Source organism: Aphelocoma coerulescens, chromosome 2 (assembly GCF_041296385.1).
Source record: "Aphelocoma coerulescens isolate FSJ_1873_10779 chromosome 2, UR_Acoe_1.0, whole genome shotgun sequence".
NCBI classification, from domain to species: Eukaryota; Metazoa; Chordata; class Aves; order Passeriformes; family Corvidae; genus Aphelocoma; species Aphelocoma coerulescens.
This window is the reverse complement of record NC_091015.1, coordinates 76,848,087-76,859,872: the sequence shown is the minus strand read 5'-3', so window position 1 is coordinate 76,859,872 and position 11,786 is coordinate 76,848,087. Positions and strand designations below refer to the sequence as shown.

Here is an 11,786-nt window from a genome sequence, read left to right as displayed (position 1 = left end):
CCATGGCTCCCTGTGCACCTGGCTGCCCTGCTGCTCAACGAAACTTCCTTTTGCCGACGGCAAAACCTGCCTCGTCGGCCTGGAAGACCCTCCCGGGGCCACCCTCCCCCCCGCCCTCGACGTCGGAGGAAAATTTACTGCCTCTGGGAGCAAATGGCCCCTGCACTCCGATGGGGGGCCGCAGTGGGCCCTCGGGGGCCCGGCCCACATGTCGCCACGCCGGGAAGGGTGGCAAAGCCTCCGGGCTCCCGGGACTGCTCCTTCACGCACGCAAACATTCATGTCCCCAAAACGGATTTTTTTTTTCTTTCCCCTTCCCCCCTCCTCCACCATACTCCCACCTCCGATGCTCTTTTTCACCAGCGCTTTTGTCTGCCATTGGCAGGAGAGTAAATTGTTGTTTTTACTCCCATTGAGGTTCAAATAGAGCTGGCATATTAAGCCTAGTTAATGCCCCGGGGGGGTGGGGGGAGTGCTGGAGATGAGAAAAAGAGGAGGGAAGGGGGTTGACGAAGGGGCCCATCGCCCCTTAGCGCCGTCCTGTCTGAACCGGGGCGGTCGGGAAAGCCTCCCACACGGGACAGCCTCCCACCTGCGGCTGCTCGGGACTCCCGTGGGCCAAAGGCCTGACCCTTTTGCCTTCTCTCGCCAGGCCCGGGCCGGTGGAGCGCAGCGTTGCGAGGGGAGGGGGCGGTTTTCCCCGAGAGATCCACACGGGGCAGCGGGAGGCGGGTCCGCGCGGCCCGGCCCCTCCGGCCAGGAGCGGCGAGGGGGGCCCCGCAGCGCCGAGGAGAAGGACCAAGGAAGGCCCGCGTGTAAGGAAAAGTCGGGAATAGATTTCAAGGCAGATAACCCATAAATACGATTGTGCAAGAATTGATTTCAGTGAAAGAAAAGAAAATCTTCTTTTGATCACTTCCTCGCACTGGTCTGATAAAAAGATGTTAGCAGATGTAAAAATAAATTCAATATTTTTGTTTACTTTTTTTTTTCCCCACCTTTTTTGTTTTTCTTGGTTTTTTTAGACGACTTGCTGCTACCCTAAAGAAATAAAAAATAAGGTAGTCTGGGGAAAGACTTAGTCGAGAGATTTGAAAAGTTGGGAGCAGAAAAAGAAACTAGGCTCCCATCTGGAACTGGACTGTCCTGGGGAAGAAGTAAATTTTCAAAAAGTCAATTTTTCCAAGAAAATCCCGTGCTTGAACAGGACGGCGCATCTTTCCTTTCATTAGTCGGCAAACCGCGGTCATCCGGCCCGAGCGGACGGGCATCACGGCGCTGCAGGGTTTTTCGAGTGTGTCCCGGTTTTGGAGCCTCCGTAACTCCACACGTGTAATCTCGGCCCTGGTGCTTGTGGGTCCCCTCGGGTCCGTGGAGCCGGGTGAGGCCCCGGCGGGCCGCGTGTTCCCCGCCTGGCCTCTTTCTCTGGTGGGTTCTGCTTTTCCCTTCAGCTCTTCCCCGCGGGTGTGCTTTCCACGGGCGCCCCCGGCGCATCTACTGCCGGGTGGGACCCGGCAGAGTTATTTTTCCATGGGACAGGCTGGGGTGGGAGCTCGTAGAGAGGTTTCAGCTCCCGCGACACGTCCCCGATGCGCGGCGGGTCACGCGTGGGGTCCCGCCGCGTTCCGTGGGCAGCCCCCGGGCTCCGCGGCAGGTCGGCCGCCGCCAGCCCCGGGCACAGGGACGCCGGGCGGGCACACACCGCCCTCGGCCGGCCCACGCTGTCGGGGTCGTGTCACCCGTGGCGGCGGCGGAGCAGCCCTCGCCCCTCTCGACCGCAGCCCACCGCTCTCTACCTGTTGCACTCGGGCCTCACGAGTGGCCGCGGGCAGCCCCCAGCACCGAGAGCCGCAAAACACCCAACCCCAGCGTCAGGCTCCCTCCGGGCCCGTCACCTTTCTCGCTCCAGCCCTGCCTCCCGTCCCAAAATAACAATAAGCCCCCCCAGGGCAGAGGGTCACCTTACCTGCCATTCCCCCATCTTGGCAAGGATAGACATCCTGGCTGCGGGCTCCGAGTCCCCAGGTCCCTGCTGGTCATGGACTGCGAGGGCAAGCCACTCGCCTGGGACGCCTGTGGGTAAATCCTCCCCTTACCTGCGCCGGGACTCTCTCACCTGGCCATAAAGAGCTGGGTGCTCCCTGCCCGCGCCTGCGCGCTGCCACCGCGCTGCCTGCGCGCTGCCCCCCGCCACCGCGCTCCCACCGCGCCCGCCCGGCCCCGCCGCTCCCGGGGAGACGGCGGCGGTGCCCCCCGGAAGGCTCCCCAGCGTGCCCCGGGCGTCCTGCAGCCGCCGGACGCCTGCCCGCTTCGCCATGGTGCCGTGTCCCGGCGCTCCCCCAACCCCGAGCAGAGGGCAACTCTGTCTCTGTCCGCCCGGGTGCCCGCCCGCGGCCAGGGGGGGGCGGACGAGGCCCCCGAGCTTCACCTTCCCCCGGGGGGCCAGTAGGTTACCTCGGGGACAAGTCGTCAAGGAGTACATGGACGTAGTAGTAGTAGTAGTAGTAGTAATAATAATAATAATAATAATAATAATAATAATAATAATAATAATAATAATAATAATAATAATAGTAGTGACAACAACATCAGTAGCCCAGAAAGGCAAAGCACCGGGAGGGCTGAACTAGCCCAAATGGGTAACGGAGGCACTGCTAATGGCCAGGGGAGTCCGGGGAGAAACAAAGACACCCCATCCAGTGCAGACGGTCTTTCCAGCCCCTGGTACGGGGGCGGCAGCGGCCGGGGTGATGCGTCACCAGGCTGGCCGGGGTCTGTCCCACTGGGCTGAGTGGGAGCGGCGTGGGGTGAGGGATGCAGCGTTCCCCCGGGGGAAGCTGGCCTGCGATAGCCTGTGGCCCTTGGGCCTCCCCACGTCCGTACCCCTTGCCCCGCCCAGGTTTTGTTGGTTTTTTTTCCCTCGGGGATTCGAGTGCCGAAGTGCCCTGGAAGCTCGCCAGTGTGTCGCGCAGCCCTGATTTCACACTCCGAAAAAGTCAGGAAGCCTGGACCCTGCCTCATTTCCAGGGGCTGGACACTGGGGGCGTGGGGAGAAGCAGTACTCCAGCTACAGGATTTTGGAGAGGGATGCAAACAATTTCCACTTCGCAATTGCACAGCAAGCCCTTTCACATTTCAGAGACAGGTGAACGGGGCATCATGTCCCACGTATGGGACAGCCTGAGGCTTCCTGGGTGTCGGGGTGCGTTGTCACCCACCAGTGAGGCTGCGTTGGGTTGGGTCCTGGGCTGACGCCAGTCTCCAGTAGAAGGAGGGGAATCACACCCCCTCCCCCCACCATAAGGGCTTGGATACAAGGACCTTATAGATGGAAGTTTCAGCCCTGCGTCCAGGCAGGTGGGAAAAAGGGAAGCAAGAGCTGGCACCCGCAGCCACTGAATCCCGGGGGAACGCCGCGGGCAGTTGAATCGTCGACTCCTGCGGGGCTTCGCTTCTCATCCACCGCCCCAGCGAGCCGGGGTCGGCGGAGGCCGGGCCCCCTCGGCGGACACCGGCGGCTCCCGCGCGTCGGCGGGGCGGGGCGCGGGCAATGGGCCGTGCGAGGCGCGCTTCGCACCGCCGCTCCCAGCGCCGGCCCGCGGTGTACAGTTAGCGTCAAATTACAGCAATTAACCGGGCACCGGAATTTAATTACACAGCCCTGCCCCTTTCCCACCCCCCCCCCCCCTTCGGTCCTGGGGAGCCTCCTGCTCGGGGACGACGCGGAGCAAAGACGGCCCCGTGCAAAACGGGAAAGGGATGGGGAAGATGTACGGAGATTTCGTGGCTCCGGGACTCTGCTGCCTCTCCTTTCCCCGCTTGCTGCTCTCCCTACCCCCTCGAGCCCTCTCCAGGGGGCGGCAATTTTGGCCCCGTAACGATTATTTTAAATGCCAGCTTTTATTATTACTATTTTCTGGAGAGGGATGGGGAATTAATTCGATTTTAAGTTGGCCTTCTGCAAAACGTTCCCAGTAAACTTGAGTGCCACATTCTTCCCGGTAGGATCTTTCCCTTCTCCCCATCTCCAGCGCTCCCCACACAGGGTTAAATCTCCGGGCTCAGGACCCGGCTCCCACAGCCCGGCTCCCGCCCCGCGGCACTTGGCAGAGAGGCGGCCCGAGCGCAGCCCGCCCGCGGGGCGGGAGCCGGGCTTTCGGGGCTGTGGGCAGCCCTGGCTCGCATCGGACTCATCCGTGCTCTTTTTTTTAGCCTAGGGGAGGAGGGCATGGGCTGGGCGCGCTGCGGAGCCCGGGGTTGTGAGGCTCTGCTTTTTCCCTCCCTGGGGCATTTGGTGACCGCACTTCGGGGATGAATTCGACTTCCCTGGGCCGGGCGTTTAGAGGACGCCTTTCCCTCGCAGACTTGAAGGCACACCCGGCCCGTGTAGGGGACTGAAATCGCCGCACCCTGAGCTACTGTCACCCCTGAAGTGCCAGCTCTGTCTCGCCCTGCCGCCTGCCTCCTCCCTGTGCCAAGGGAAGCTGAAGCTCAAGCACCTTCTCTCCTCAAACAAAACTGTCTTCTAGCGCGAAGACATGTGCGGCTTTTTTTCTTTTTTTGTTCTCGCCCCTCTATGTCACACCGTGTGGTTCACAGCTTGTAGTGATTTTGGCAGGTGGCTCCGAGGGCGTCATCGCGGAGCTCTGTGCCCTCTGAGTTATTTCCGATGGACGCGGCCGTCCCTCCCCGTGTGTCACAGCGCGGGTAGCACAGGGGGCAAAGCCCTACCCGCTTCCCTTTCCCTTCACCGGCAGCATCCTTGTGGCTAAACCCCTCCACGGATCTCTTCCCAACGAGAAAGTAGAGATGCCCTTGGGAGGCATTCACCTTCCCGGCGTCGAGGTTCCCCAGCCGGTCTGAGTTACCGATCTCATCCCTGAGTATCCCCACCAGCCCGGCTCCCAGATGCCGGACAGGTCTTTCTTACTCCCTCCTGCCTGTTCTGCCGGCCCCGGGGGCGAGCCGCAAGATAAACCCGGCTCCTGATTCCCTGCGGGGAGTTTAGGCTTGGTTACTCTTCTCGCTGTTGCTTTCCAGTTCTCCCTGCCCCAGTGCCGCCCGGCTGGGGAGAGGCTCAACGCGGCTGATTTCCGCCGGCTCACTGACACATAAATAGCTTTTCTTCTTCTTCTTTTTTTTTTTTTTTTTTTTTTTTTTTTTTTTTTTTTTTCTTTCTCTAAAGTAGTTTTTGGCAGTGCCCGGTCTGCGCCCGTGGGGCTACTTGCAGCTGAGGCGATCCCAGGGCTGGCAGAGGCGCCCGCTCCGCGCCGCCCGGGACGGACGCTCCACGGTGGACGGGGGCTGCGGCCGGCAGCGGGGTGGGCTCGCTCCCCGGCGGGGTCGGGAGGAAGCACCCCCCGCCCCGTCCTCCGCCCAGACCGAACTCCCGGCGTCGGTATTTTCGGAGGGAGAGAGAAGTTCAGGTTAGTGTGGGTCTGTCTACCTCGGCTTTAAGAGGCTGGGGGAGAAGCGGGACAGCCTCTGCCCCCGGGATGAGTGTTGTCTTCACTCTGGGCACGGGGCATCTTCCCGGGTTCACCTTAGAGCAGAGAGTGGAACAGAAAGAAAAAGGCAAAAACCGGCAGGACATACAAACAACCCAAACACATCAAACCCTACAAAACAAAGACAAAAAAAAAAAAAAAAAAAAAAAAAGGAAAAAAAATACAGACACTCCCCGCCCTTTTTCGCTCGCACTTTGCGATCCAACACGATTCAATTACTTTTGGGAGGCCGGTGCCGGAGAAGGGGAGGTGCTCTGTCTCGGGTGTTAGCGGAGAGGTTTTTCCTCGGTTGATTTGGGAGTCTGTGTTTTGTTTTTATGCCCTACTGTGGGGGGACGGGCCTCCGAGCAGAGCAGTCTCAACCCTGCGGCCAGTGGAACCGGGAAGCCCTTCCGATGAGCGACTTGGGATGTTGCAAAGGAGAGAAAAGAAAGAATAAGAGAAGACATCCGTACGCGTGCACCTGTGACCGCCTTGTCCACTGTGCTGTCTCCCGGCTATTCAGTTTAGCAGAGTTTGGGGTTTTTTCAAGCCCGTTTCCCACAGGAGAGAAGCTCACCGAATGCAACAGGTCGCTTCAGCTGCTCCTGGGACCTCACGAAACCAAATGCCCCTTCCCTGTCCTTCCTCCTCCGGCCCCCCCCCCCGTCGCGATTTTGCTCCGGGATACGCTTTGAAGGGGGATGTGGGACGTCCCGCTTGGACAAGACGCGGAGCCGTCGCCCCTGCGCAGCCTCTGCGGAGGAGCGGGAGGAGAAGGATGAGGATGCTGTGACCCTGAGTTACGACACTGTGGTACCTTTCCGCGCGTCTCTGCCATTCCCCCTCACACCCCACACCCCCTTCCGAGACCCCTTTGTCCCCGGCCCGGAGTTTGAATCCTCGGAATGTTGTCAGGAGGCTGGTCAGTTTGGAAATCAGCATATAAATAGTTATAAATGCATATAAATAGCAACTTTTTTCAATGACAAATGACGATCTCTGACTGCAATTTTTTGGAAGTGAGATGAAACCTTTTTTTTGGAAGGGGGAGAAAAAGCGAAGTTTTTTCCAAGGAGCACGTGGGTCTCACCTGCTCATTTAATATTTATTTGCTAAACTAACTACACTAAACCAACTAAACAAGCAAAACCGGCAAGTAATCGGGAGTTAAAACTGAGCACACACACTGCGGTGCCAATGCAATCCAGCTACCGGCGACTGGCCGGTGTTTGCATGAGCAACCACATGGTGCAAATTCCCATGCTGTAGATCTCGTAAGGAAAGGTAACAGGTACTTTCTGCTTCACCAGATACCTTTCTCAACCGAGGCCCTTACGGGCTAGCTACTGTCATTGCCATCTCCAGAAAACGAGCTCCTAAAAAGATTATCCCTACAAGTAAAGCGTCAGTGGGGTAAAACTCTGGGCTTCACCTTTTTTTGGATTCCTCAGAGAGTAGTTTCATGGTCTCAATACAAATGTGGTGAGGATTTTTTTTTTTCCCTTGCAAAGCACAATACATTCATGCTAGAGACACCAAGCACTTTTGTCTTTAGAAAAATAAATCTATCCACTGTATGCATGTCAAGATCTGATTATTTGTTCACTCGAACCTGGATGCTTTTTTCTGTTGTGCATTTCATTTTCTAAACAGACAAAACCCACCCTGTTTTAAGAAAAAGATTGCATTTGCAGCTTGGATATAAAATTGGAGTATTTTCTGGGCAATTCTGACTGCTCATGTGTCCTTCAAAAGGCTTTTGCATTCAAAACAGGCAATTATTTTGCCAACAATCTCATAGCAGTAGATTGCAGTTTTACTGATCATGCCACTCCAAAATAATTACAAATAAGTTCTACTTTACATTTATTTTCAATTTTTCATCAACTACACTGTCAGATGAAATCCAGAAAAGAGTATGTTGCCTAAGGTCCTTCAACATGTCCTGTTTGACAAAAGAGTTATTGCTACTTACAAATGTTCTAGGAAGGGCTGCTTTTCTCTAGGCAAAACTTCACTGCCTTTGCTACCCCCTTGCCCTAAAATCCACTGATGCAACTGCACATATCCTGAGTACAAAACACAGTTACACTCCAGCATTAAGTCTCCATATGGTGAGTTTTGCTTGGATTAAGATTTCGAAACTGAGCCCATAATAAGATATGCCATAAAACCTCAAACAACCCTCCTCCCCCAGGGATATTTATCTTACACATTTAATTGCCCAGTAAAATAAATTCTGTATGTGTACACTTATATGGGAAGGATTTTGATCTGGTAATTTCAGTGTATCTTCTGATCTGTAGGAGCTTAGAATGACATCCTTGAAAACTGTGGAGAAGCAGAAACTGTTCCCTGCTAAATAATGCCTATTCAGCTGCTAAATATTTACACATAGGCAGAAATAAGCTTTCCTTGTAATGCTATCTCTTAACTCTATATTAGCATTCAAGAAGAAAAACAAATGCAAGTCATTTAAGCATAGGCCAAATCCTTGCTTCTACTAAAGCAAATAATAGAGCTCCACTGGCTTGCATGGAGCAGAATGGGGCTCCTTCGTGTTTCCCCCATGTCATATTAACACTGTCATTTTTGTAATGACTTCCCTCTTAAAGCACTCACTGCTGTATAATAAGCTCCAACAAACCCTCAAGAAGTGCAGTGTTATTAGTTTATCTGCTTTACAGATAAGTAAACTGATGCAAGGGGAAGATAAGGAATTTCCCCAAGGTCTTGCAGCTGGTTTGCTTGAGATCAAGGGAAGGAAAGGAAACCAGTAACAGGGATGGAACTAACCACCAGAACGTGTCCCATATCCAGGAAAGCATTATTAAGAGGAGGAGGAGGCAGTCGGAATCTCCATAAAACAGGCCATTTCCAGTCAGATACCTCACTGTATCTGTACCTCTTTGGTGGCTAAACTTGGGCACTCATGTTTGAAACTCTCAGCTTCTCCAATAATACTTTGGTGTTGCATCCATCCTGGCATGACATGATATAATGGAAGTGGAATTTCATTTTCAGTGCATTGAATAAAACACGCTAATAAAACACGTTTAGAAAACAAAGCCTGGTATTACCCACAGCAGAGTTTTAATAAAATCTACTTTGATATTTCTATGCTAACATTGGAACTGCTGTCTGCAAGGCATATATTTTAAAGTGTCAAATAATTACAATAAGACACATTATTGGAAAATGACTGTTGGAGGTTCTGACGTCCAAACCAAAATTAATCTGGACAAAAAAAATCTCTTAAGTGATTTTTTTTTTTTTTTTAACAAGAAACATCCAAAGCTCTAGTCTTTAATCTAGTCCAGCTTGTATGCAGCTGCAATACATTTAGCCTTTAACATTAGCTCTAGCCATTGTCCTAGGACATGTCTACACCCCACGACACTTTATGGTATTAAAAGAATTGCTGTGTGGCTACAGCAACTTGTCACTAAGATATATCACTCAGTGGAGAGCAAGACAAAACAAAACAGCGAACAACACGGCTTTTTTTTTTTTTTTCCATGGCAGCTTATGCTATGGGTATAGTTTGCTCAGCTCAGTTGTGTTTATGTGGTGTTTCACACCAAAATGTCCTGCCTGCCTCCCTGACAAGTATGGAGTAAAACTTCTGGAGGGCAGTGAAAGAGCAGGTTGTGCACTGGACAATCTGGTGCAATCGTTCCATATAGCCACTGAAGGAATACCAACCCGCTACATGTATAATCTAATTGCAGTCAGGGGCTGATGAAATCGCTCTTGCACCAGCCTCCTCCCTCTGTCAAAGGGAAACGAGGGTGTGGTTGGAGGTTATGGCAGACGAGCACTCACATTACAGCTGTCCCGGGGATTTTCAACTTGGTGTCCATTCCAGCAGCTGCAGGCACCACCACCCCAGGTTCAGTTCACAGGGACAAACTGACCAGATGGAGGTTTAGGCTGTCATCTTCACACTCAGGAACACAAACAGTTGGACACTGGACAAACAAACTTTTTATTCTCCAAAGCATGGTATTACCATACTGATACAATGGCACTTTTCCAAATTCACCAGGGAAGTTTGTCCAGAAGAAATTTGAGGCCATGCTTGCAAATGCTGTGCAAGCAGGACAAAGCGATGCACCAGCCTTCTACAGGAATCAGACCCCCCACACACACCTGGGTGCATCCCATCTGTCCTCAGGACTCCCCCTGGGAGAGGCACAGAGTCCTTAGCAGCCAGCAGCCACCCAGCCTGTTTACACCAGGCAAGTGTAAGCGATTGCGAAGCCCCAGTGCCTTTGCAAGTGAAATCAGTCTTGAGCTGATGAGCTGCTCCCTTAACGCTGCTCTCTCCGGAGCGGGAGCGAAGCCGTTCCACTGCACCGGCTGAGGAGCCTGCCAGAGAGAAGGGATAAAGGAAAAAGGCTTAGGCTTGGGTTTCTTTTCCTAAGACTTTGGCGCCCCTGTGTGTCTCCTTTTTGAGAAATTCAGTTGAAGAACAACCCCAGGCTTTTCTCCCTTTAACCCAGCACCAGAAACACTGCACTCGAAACTGGGAGAGCTCTGCCAGGACAGCCTGGATAATGCTACCCAGCGGCCTAACTCTATTTTGAACTGTGCCATTTCCACTCCTTACCTCTCCTTCTTTAGGTGCTGGAATTGCCTTCTTTGGCAACTTTATCCAAAGTGACTAATGTCCTTAGAACACCACTTCCTGGAGTCAGGACATCTATCATTAGCTTTTCTACATGCCTGTATCTCCTAGTATGTCTGAGGTCCAGACTGGAAAGAGCCCTAAAGACAACAGGTTAAAAAAAAAACCCAAAGCATTTGATGTATCTTAAGCTATCAAAGTGTCAGATTTACAAATTAGACAGACAATACATGTGAAGTACTTATCAATATCTCTACATCAGGGTTGCACTACAATCAATTTTTCTTCAAAGGTGAAGGCAGGAGCAGAGGAAATTCGACACAAAAATTTAACAAAATCCTGAGATGAACTGTAAATATTTTTTTCTGTGAGGTAGTTGAAATTATTTATTCCATATCTTCAAAATAACTGTGACACAGAGGAATGAAGTGAGTTGCCTAAGGGTACAGGGATGTGGCAAGACAGCTGGACATAGAGGAAGGAAATCCAGCGAGCCCGAGTTCTGGCAAGATTTACTCTGTTTACCAGGAGGTCCTGGTACAAATGGGCTCTGCAGAAATGAGTCTCATAAGTCTTTGTCCTCTTTCCTGCCTTCCAGCTGTCGGTCCTTATTTCAAAACATGTAAGAGATGGGCATGTCTGAGGGGTGTGGTGTTTATTTGGGGCTATTTGGAAAACACACAAACACACACTCTGCAAAGTGTCACTGGAAAAAATATAACATGCAAACACAGGCAGGCTATCACTTGCCCCAGTCAGGATCACCTGCTTCACACTCAATCTTTCTAACCTGGAAAAGGCCCTCCTTTCATGACACCCTTGCCTGCCTTTAGACAGATGGCCCCAGCTGTAGGCAATGTGGATGCAGGCCTGCCCTGCCTGTATTTATGGGTGGGTGGTTACCGTGCCGTTGTTTCCCACCTGGAGTGCTTATTACTCCTTTCACCAGTTCTTCTGCGATAGCCTTCCTTGTCAGAGGTAAATCTGGCCCCTAAGGCAACCACACAGGGGAAGCTATCCCAAAAGGCTTCTCTCACCTGCTTCCCCCAGCATTTCTTTTTTTTTTGTTTCTACCCTTCCTTCATGCAGTACCAAGTTGCCCCACCAAAGCTTTTGGTAAGGCACACTGCTTAATTCAGGTAGCCAGCCTAAAAATAACCCCAAAGAAAAAAATTAAGGAGCTGCTTAATTCAGGGGACTTGTCTTGTGTTAGGACTTAGGATATCTACCTTGATGCCTGTTCCCCTGCTGGATATTGGCATGTCTTAACCCCTGTCTGGTCTTGCATGCTGTGGGCTGCATTTCCTAACTTAAGAACATGCTGCTACTTAATCTTCTTTTAGACCCATTAAGGAACCCGAGTTTTGCTAAGTCTAGTGTTTATGTGGAACCTTCTCAAGGGTAAAAGCCTTTCCCCATGTTCCTGGGAATCCTGCTCCCAGCAACACAACCAGTGGGGCGATACTCTTTTGCTTGCCTCAATTTTTGGCTCTCCCCCTCACAGAGAAAAAGTGGTGCTTCTTTATTTTGGACGGCTGGCATTGGTCGCAAAAGCTACTGGGTGAGTGTGAGGTCAAAGTCACCCTGGGATCGTGTGAAATTGATTTCCAGTGCAGGAAAAGAGTTTCCATGTTTACTCCCTACGACAGGGCCCATTATCTAAATAG

At 52.5% G+C, this 11,786-nt stretch overlaps 1 long non-coding RNA gene across 1 annotated transcript; it reads right to left on the bottom strand.

Annotated features, from left to right (window-relative positions):
* Positions 1 to 9,293: 9,293 nt before the first annotated feature.
* LOC138105782 (uncharacterized) lies at positions 9,294 to 10,963 on the bottom strand. The gene is made up of 3 exons (XR_011148684.1): positions 10,910 to 10,963; positions 10,102 to 10,259; positions 9,294 to 9,860 (listed from the first exon to the last, which is right to left on the bottom strand). It is a non-coding gene; the product is annotated as an uncharacterized lncRNA (long non-coding RNA).
* Positions 10,964 to 11,786: the final 823 nt, after the last annotated feature.